Source organism: Macaca nemestrina, chromosome 20 (genome assembly GCF_043159975.1).
Source record: "Macaca nemestrina isolate mMacNem1 chromosome 20, mMacNem.hap1, whole genome shotgun sequence".
Classification (NCBI taxonomy): domain Eukaryota; kingdom Metazoa; phylum Chordata; class Mammalia; order Primates; family Cercopithecidae; genus Macaca; species Macaca nemestrina.
In genome coordinates, this window is record NC_092144.1 from 2,568,434 (window position 1) to 2,577,340 (window position 8,907).

At 55.6% G+C, this 8,907-nt stretch overlaps 1 long non-coding RNA gene across 1 annotated transcript; it reads right to left on the reverse strand.

Annotated features, from left to right (window-relative positions):
* Window positions 1-859: 859 nt before the first annotated feature.
* LOC139360299 (uncharacterized) lies at window positions 860-8,521 on the reverse strand. Its single transcript, XR_011617602.1, has 3 exons — window positions 7,563-8,521; window positions 5,951-6,043; window positions 860-1,059 (listed from the first exon to the last, which is right to left on the reverse strand). It is a non-coding gene; the product is annotated as an uncharacterized lncRNA (long non-coding RNA).
* Window positions 8,522-8,907: the final 386 nt, after the last annotated feature.

Here is an 8,907-nt window from a genome sequence, read left to right on the forward strand (position 1 = left end):
TTGGGGGCTCACCCTCCTAGGATCCCCATGGACTCTGTCTCCATCTCCACCTTCCCTCCTTCCCTGGAGAGCTCATTGCTGGGCCCCAAATTTGCCCAGCCTGGTCTCCCTGGAAGGCACAGCACAGATGGGGGTTGAACAAACCCCTGGCTGCACGGCCCAATCTGAATCTTCTTTTATAAGACAGGGTCTCACTCCGTCGACCAGGCTGGAGTGCAGTGGCTGGATTTCTGCTCATTGCAATCTCCACCTCCCAGGTTCAAGCGATTCTCGTGCCTCAGCCTCCCGAGCAGCTGGGACTACAGGCACCCGCCATCACACCCGGCTAGTTTTTTTGTATTTTTAGTAGAGACGGGGTTTCACTGTGTGAGCCGGGATGGGATGGTCTCGATATCCTGACCTCGTGATCCACCCGCCTCAGCCTCCCAAAGTGCTGGGATTACAGGCGTAAGCCACCGCGCCCGGCTTTGTTATTGTTTTAAGACAAGGTCTAGGCCGGGCACGGTGGCTCAAGCCTGTAATCCCAGCACTTTGGGAGGCCGAGACGGGCGGATCACGAGGTCAGGAGATCGAGACCATCCTAGCTAACACAATGAAACCCCGTCTCTACTAAAAAATACAAAAAACTAGCCGGGCGAGGTGGTGGGCTCCTGTAGTCCCAGCTACTCGGGAGGCTGAGGCAGGAGAATGGCGGGAACCCGGGAGGCGGAGCTTGCAGTGAGCCGAGATCGCGCCACTGCACTCCAGCCTGGGCGACAAAGCGAGACTCCGCCTCAAAAAAAAAAAAAAAAAAAAAAAAAAAGACAAGGTCTCACTCTGTCGCCCAGGCTGGAGTGCAGTGGCACGATTACGGCTCCCTGCAAGGCTTAAGCAAAATCCTCCCACCTCAACCTCCCAAATAGCTGAGACCACAATCATACACCACCACACCTGGCTCATGTTTTGAGATTTTGTAGAGATGGGGTCTTGCTGTATTACCAACCTCAATCTGAATCTTCCTCAACCAGCTTCTGGTTTGCAGTGAGACCTTTTAGGCCTTGTGGACTTCCGTTTGCTCACCTGGAAAAGGGGCATGGTACTACTGTCACCAATCCCAGAGTGGCCCTTGATGACAGCTTCTGCTGCCATTGCTTTTTTTTTTTTTTTTTTTTTGAGACAGGGTCTCATTCTGTCACCCAGACTGGAGTACAGTGGCGAGATCTCCACTTACTGCAACCTCCACCCCCCAGGTTCAAGCCATGCTCCTGCCTCAGCCTCCCGAGTAGCTGGGATTACAGGTACATGCCACCATGCCTGGCTAATTTTTGTTTTTTTGTTTTGTTTTGTTTTTTGAGATGGAGTCTTGCTCTGTCACTCTGTTGCCCAGGCTGGAGGGCAGTGGCATGATCTCGGCTCACTGCAAGCTCCACCTCCTGGGTTCATGCCATTCTCCTGCCTCAGCCTCCCGAGTAGCTGTGACTACAGTTGCCTGCTACCACACCCAGCTAATTTTTTGTATTTTTAGTAGAGACGGCGTTTCACCGTGTTAGCCGGGATGGTCTCGATCTCCTGACCTCGTGATCCGCCCACCTCGGCCTCCCAAAGTGCTGGAATTACAGGTGTGAGCCACCACGCCCAGCCTAATTTTCGTATTTTTAGTAGAGATGGGGTTTCACCATGTTGGCCAGGCTGGTGTTGAACTCTTGACCTCAAATGATCCACCTGCCTCGGCCTCCCAAAGTGCTGGGATTACAGGAGAGAGCCACCGCACCCGACCTGCCATTGCTATTATCACTGGGCTACCTGGTTGATATACACACCGTGGCCCTCTGAGTTAGGGGCTGAGAGCTTGCCCTGGGATGGGCACAGTGCCGCCTCCAGGCTTTGCCACTGGGGCTCCCTCTGCCTGGAGCACCTGCCCCTCCTCGACAGCCTCCTCCCCAAGATGGGCTCTTGCTATCAAGCCCTTCTCAACTCAAACGTCACCCCCTCAGAGAGGCCTCCCCTCCTCTCCTGGGCCAAGCAGCCCCATCTCCGTCACCAGCCGTTGCTAGATTTTTCTTTCTACCACTTGGTGTTCTCTGAAATGGTCTTGGCCTATTTTCCAAACCTTCCCCATGACTCTGTGGGCTCCGCGAGGGTCGAGAGGGATACCCAAGCCTGGCACACAGTAGGCACCCAATAAATACAGGAATGAAAGGTCTGCCGCTGCCCCAGGTGGGGTTTTAATTCCTTCCCCACCAATCCAGTTGCTGGGAGGTCAGGCTTTGGAGGCAGACAGGCCCAGAGACGCCTAGGGACCTGCCCAGGGTCACACAGCCACGTGCTCCAGCTGGGAGCTCTGTGGCTGCCCTTGAGGAGGGAGGGTGGCGGGGGCGAGTTCGAGGGTTGGGGGGGCGAGTTCCAGGGTTGGGCAGGCCTAGGGCAAGATTGCTCACCCCCTCCTCCCGCACTGCTGCTGGGGAACCCACCATTAGCCACGCGGGCCTGGCCCAGCAGGGGAGAGGGGCAGTAGGGGAGCGTGGGGAACATGGGGAGCGCGGGGAGCGTAGGGACCGCCCCTCCCCGGGACCAGGATCTGAGACAGGGGTGTAGGAGGGAAGAGGAGGGAGAAGAGGAGAGAATGGAGGAGGAAGCGGAGGGACAAAGCGGGAGGCGGCAGAGGGGAGGGAAGGGAAGGAGAGGGAAGGAGAGGGGAGGGGAGGAGAGGGGAGGAGGTCCCCGGGTGGAGGGGACCCGGTGTAGGGGCAGGGAGGAAGGAGGGGAGAGGTGGGGGAAGGGGGCAGAGGGGGCGGAGGTGGAGGGAGAGGGAGAGGGAGGGGGCGGAGAAGGGCCGGGCTTTCAGGCCTGGCAGGCGCCCAGCAACTGGGGACGGGGTAAGGGGGGCCTAGGAGGGGGTGGGCCTGGGTGGGTGGGAGAGGTTTGCAAGGGGAGGTCAGCGGCGGGGGCGGGAGCGGGGATGGTAGGGAGGGAGGCGCCAATCAAGAGATCCAGGGAAGGTTAGGGAACCCAAGCTGGCGACTTTGAAGGACAGAGGGAGAAGCCCAGAGATCGCAGAAAGAGGGAGACGAGACCATCAGAGACCCCCGAGGCAGAGGGGGCCAGACGAGGGAGATTGTTGGATAATCTGTTTCAAACCTGAGTTCTATTTGCTTCATATTAGGGGTCTGTCCCTTTTCCCCAAGTCCCTAGGGATCCTATGTAGAAGCTGTTCTCGTGAAGCACCAGTTCTGTCCATTCTCCAGTACTAGCTCGGAAGTGGGTTTCATATTCGACTTAACAATTTAAATGAATGGAAATTTTTTTTAAAGGCAGTGGGGACTCGGAGAAGGAGGGGGACAAAGACAGACATTACCCAGGAGAGAAAGTCAGAGGGGAACCCTAGGCCCTCAGAGGGGAAACCACGCAGGGGTGGTTGCAGCTCCCTTCTCTAGTTTTTAATTTAATTTTAAATTGTATTTTATTTTTTAGAGATTGGGGTCTCACTGTGTTGCCCAGGCTGCTCTCAAACTCCTGGCCTCAAGTGATCCTTCCGCCTCAGCCTCTCAAAGTGCTGGGATTACAGCCATGAGCCATCTCGCCCGGCAGAGCTTTTTGTGTTTTGTTACTGCTTTGAGACAAGGTCTCACTCTGTCGCCCAGGCTGGGGTGTAGTGGCATGATCACGGCTCCCTGCAAGGCTCAAGCACTCCTCCCACCTCAGCCTCCCAAGTAGCTGAGACCCCAGTCTTCATTACCATACCTGGCTCATATTTTTTTTTTTTTTTTTTTGAGACGGAGTCTCGCTCTGTCGCCCAGGCTGGAGTGCAGTGGCGCAATCTTGGCTCACTGCAAGCTCCGCCTCCCGGGTTCACGCCATTCTCCTGCCTCAGCCTCCCGAGTAGCTGGGACTACAGGCGCCCACAACCGTGCCCGGCTAATTTTTTGTATTTTTAGTAGAGACGGGGTTTCACCGTGGTCTCGATCTCCTGACCTTGTGATCCGCCCGCCTCGGCCTCCCAAAGTGCTGGGATTACAGGCGTGAGCCACCGCGCCCGGCCGCCTGGCTCATATTTTGAGTTTTTGTAGAGATTGGGTCTTGCTATATTACCCAAGCTGGTCTCCAACGCCTGGCCTCAAGCAATCTTCCAGCCTCGGCCTCCCGAAGTGCTGGGATTATAGGCATGAACCATGGCACCTGGAGCCTTCTGCAGTTTTTTTTTTTTGTTTGTTTTGTTTTTTGTTTTTTGAGATGGTCTGGAACTCCTGACCTCGTGATCCGCCCGTCTCAGCCTCCCAAAGTGCTGGGATTACAGGCTTGAGCCACCGCGCCACGCCTGGCCTCTGCAGTTTTTAATACCAGTCAAAACATCTAAGTGGGACCTGGGTCATGGCTCACACCTGTAATCCCAGCAGTTTGGGAGGCCAAGAAAAGCAGATCATTTGAGGTCAGGAGTTTGAGACCAGCCTGGCCAACATGGTGAAACCCCATCTCTACTAAAAATACAAAAAAATTCGCCAGGCATGGCAGTGGGGGCCTGTAATCCCAGTTACTCATGAGGCTGAAGCAGGAGAATTGCTTGAACCCAGGTGGCAGAGGTTGCAGTGAGGTGAGATCACGCCACTGCACTCCAGCCTGGGTGACAGAGCAAGACTGCGTCTCAAAAACAAATAACAAAACAACAACATTAACAACAAAAATATAAAAAGTAGGCCGGGCGCGGTGGCTCAAGCCTGTAATCCCAGCACTTTGGGAGGCCGAGACGGGCGGATCACAAGGTCAGGAGATCGAGACCATCCTGGCTAACATGGTGAAACCCCGTCTCTACTAAAAATACAAAAAACTAGCCGGGCGAGGTGGTGGGCGCCTGTAGTCCCAGCTACTCAGGAGGCTGAGGCAGGAGAATGGCGTAAACCCGGGAGGCAGAGCTTGCAGTGAGCTGAGATCCGGCCACTGCACTCCAGCCTGGGCGACAGAGCGAGACTCCGTCTCAAAAAAAAAAAAAAAAAAAAAAAAAAAAAAAAAAAAATATATATATATATATATATATATATATAAAGTAGCCCAGGCGTGGGGGTGCATCCCTGTAATCTCAGCTACTTGGGAGGCTGGGGCAAGAGAATGGCTTGAACCCAGGTTGCAGTGAGCCGAGATCATGCCACTGCACTCCAGCCTGGGCCCCAGAGACTCCATCTCACCAGAAACAAACAAACAAAAAACAAAAAAAGAAATAAAACACCTAAGTGGCACAGGGGCCTCCTCGTGACTTCCTGCCTCAGTTTCCCCTTCAGCCTGCCCCCCTGGTGTCCGTGGAGTATCTCACTAATCACACATCTGTGTGTGCCGCCCCTTTTCTGCTGAAACATCACCCATGGCTCCCTATGCCCCAGCTCCTGGCCTGTAGGGCGGGCAGGATCCTACAGGGCTGGCCCACATCCACCCATCTCACAGGCTTCTCTGCCCTTTTCTGTTTTGAGAAGGAGTCTGACTCTGTCACCCAGCTGGAGTGCGGTGGCATGATTTCTGCTCACTGCAGCCTCCGCCTCCAGGGTTCAAGCGATTCTCCTTCCTCAGCTTCCTAAGTAGCTGGGATTACAAGTGTGCGCCACCACACCCAGCTAATTTTTGTCTTTTTAGTAGAGATGGGGTTTCACCATGTTGTCCAGGCTGGTCTCAAACTCCTGGCCCGACTTGGCCCTCCTGCCTCAGCCTCCCGAATTGCTGGGATTACAGGTGTGAGCCACCACACCCAGCCTTCACTGCCATTTTCTCATTGTGTTCCCTAATCACTGCACACCTACTGTGTGCCAGGCATGATTCTAGGCCCCAGGATCTATAGTAGCAACCCAAACGGACAAACTCTCTTCACCAAACCCGTATTAGAGTCGAGAAAAGCAGCGGACAAGGGAATATTTGTTGGAACAAATTGTGCGGAGTGAGAAATGCTGTGAAGATAAAGAAGGCAGGGAAAGCCGGGCGCGGTGGCTCACACCTGTCATCCCAGCACTTTGGGAGGCCGAGGTGGGTGGATCACTCGAGGTCAGGAGTTTGAGACCAGCCTGGCCAACATGGCAAGACCTTGTTCCTACAAAAAAAAAAAAAAAATTAGCTGGCTGTGGTGGTGTGTACCTGTAGTCTTGGCTACTTAGGAGGCCAACATGGGAGGATCACCTGAGCCCAGGAGGTTGAGGCTGCAGTGAGCTATGATTGCACCACAGCCTGGACAACCAGGTGAGACTCTGTCTCAAAATAAAAATAAAGATCGCAGGAGAAAGTGATTGTGATGGGGATGACTGAACTAGGAACAGAGTGTTTCAGGCAGAGGGAAAGGCCCCACCTGGGACCATGTCTGAACACTTTCAGTTACAGAGAAGGTGCCAGGAAGGGTCAGACTGAGGCAGTGAACACGGGGTGGGGGCCGTGAGCCTCCAAGGTCAGCCCTGCCTCCACCAATCCTGCTGCACCCCAACTCTGCCTGGAATCAGCCATTCCTGTCTCTCAAGTCCTCCCTCCTCCCCCACCAGTCAGTGGGTCTAGAAACTTCTTTTTTTTTTTTTTTTTTTGAGACGGAGTCTCGCTCTGCCGCCCAGGCTGGAGTGCAGTGGCCAGATCTCAGCTCACTGCAAGCTCCGCCTCCCGGGTTTTCACGATTCTCCTGCCTCAGCCTCCCGAGTAGCTGGGACCACAGGCGCTGCCACCGAGTAGCTGGGACCACAGGCGCTGCCACCTCGCCCGGCTAGTTTTTTGTATTTTTTAGTAGAGACGGGGTTTCACCGTGTTAGCCAGGATGGTCTCGATCTCCTGACCTCGTGATCCGCCCGTCTCGGCCTCCCAAAGTGCTGGGATTACAGGCGTGAGCCACCGCGCCCGGCCTGAAACTTCTTTCTATTAAACCAAATGGTTAAGATCCTGGCTGGGCGCAGTGGCTCACACGTGTAATCCCAGCACTTTGGGAGGCCGAGGCGGATGGATCACTTGAGGTCAGGAGTTCAAGACCAGCCTGGCCAACATGGTGAAACCCCATCTCTACTAAAAATACAAAATCGGCCAGGCGCGGTGGCTCAAGCCTGTAATCCCAGCACTTTGGGAGGCCGAGACGGGCGGATCATGAGGTCAGGAGATCAAGACCATCCTGGCTAACCCAGTGAAACCCCGTCTCTACTAAAAAATACAAAAAACTAGCCGGGCGAGGTGGCGGGCACCTGTAGTCCCAGCTACTCGGGAGGCTGAGGCAGGAGAATGGCGTAAACCCGGGAGGCGGAGCTTGCAGTGAGCTGAGATCTGGCCACTGCATTCCAGCCTGGGTGACAGAGCGAGACTCCGTCTCAAAAAAAAAACAAACAAAAAAACAAAATTAACCAGGCGCCGTGGCGCGTGCCTGTAATCCCAGCTACTCGGGAGGCTGAGGCAGGAGAATAGCTTGAACCCGGGAGGCAGAGGTTGCAGTCAGCCACGATTGCACCACTGCACTCCAGCCTGGGCAACAAGAGCGAAACTCCGTCTCAGAAAACAACCAACCAACCAGATGATTAAGATCCTGAATTTCCTGCATTTCAATCCAGATTCCCCGACTCTGTGACCACTTAGAGCCTCAGTTTCCTTACCTGTAAAAATAGCCCTTCAGAGGCATTTGCAAGAATCCTTTGAGAGATCCAAATTTCACTGCATCACTCTAGCATTGCTGGAGGCAGGATGGATGTTCAGGACATCACCGCTGGTATTACTGTTATCTTTATAATTTCTTTGCCTTCCTAATTAGTCTGGTTGCTCCTGGGGGGGGTGGGGCAAAGAGGTCCCTGAGCAGACAGCAGGAGACTCAGCTACAGCCCTGACTTATTCCTGCCCTTGAGCAAATGTTCTGAGCTTCCGTGGGCCTCAGTTTTCCCATCTGCACAATGGGGAGAGAGCAGGATCATTTCTAGGTCCCTAATTCCACCAGCACTGCAGGTGCAGCTTTTATCTTCTCCCCCAAGACTGCCTGAAGGGCACACATAGGGACGGAGAAGGCTCAGCTGCAGACAATTCAGCCAGCACGGGCACCTGGCCGGCCTGACTGTGAATGTCTAATGCCTCTTAGCTTTAGCTCCTGTTCCCCCCGCTCCTTTTCCTCCCCGGCTGGGGATGGGGAAGGGGGGTTCCGTAAGTCCTCCCACCGTCTGCCAGAGCCTGGCCCTTTGGGGTGTAGAGGTGGGGGGACTGGAGGATTTTAGACCCCGGAGTCCCCAGTCCCCATCCCTGTGGAGGGACGGGACAGGCCCTCCCCCGCCCCACACCGAGAGTCCTGCCACCTGGGCCTGCGGGATTCTCCTCCCTGCACTGAGAACCATAGTGTGGATGCGGGCAACTGAGGCCCAGCAGGCAGGGGACCTCCTCACCTGCTGGAAAGTCCCTCAGAATGGGGTAGGGGGGCTGGGAGAAGAGTGGGGTCGGAGAAGGGGAGAGCCTTGGAGAAGGGGCTTCCAGAGGAAACAGGGTGTTAGAGGGGGAGAGGTAACCAGAAAGGAGTATGGGCTCACCCCAGTCCTCTCTGCTCCCCTCTGGTCCTATGCAAGGAGCTGGGAGCATGCTGTGCCTCCTCCTCCTCCCCCTCCTCTTCCCTTCCCTCCTTCCTGCTCCCCCTCCTCCTCCCTTCTCTCCCTCCTTCTCCCCCACCCTCCTATTCTTCTTCCCCTCCCTTCCTGCTTTCCCTCCTTCCTCCCTCCCCTCAGTTTTCTCCCCCACGCCCCTCCCTCTCCATCCTCTCCCTCCCCTTCCCTCCTCTCTCTCCTCCCCTCCTCCTTTCCCTCTCCCCCTCCTCTCCCTACCCCCGCCTCCCCGCTGTTCTCTCCCCTCCCCTCCCCCTGCCCTCCCCCGTCCTCCGCCTCATTAGGCGCGGCCGCGGCGCGGGGCCCATTAGCGGATCAATTAGCCGAGGTCGCCCGCGGCGCAGTCGTTAAGCGCGGGGCGGCC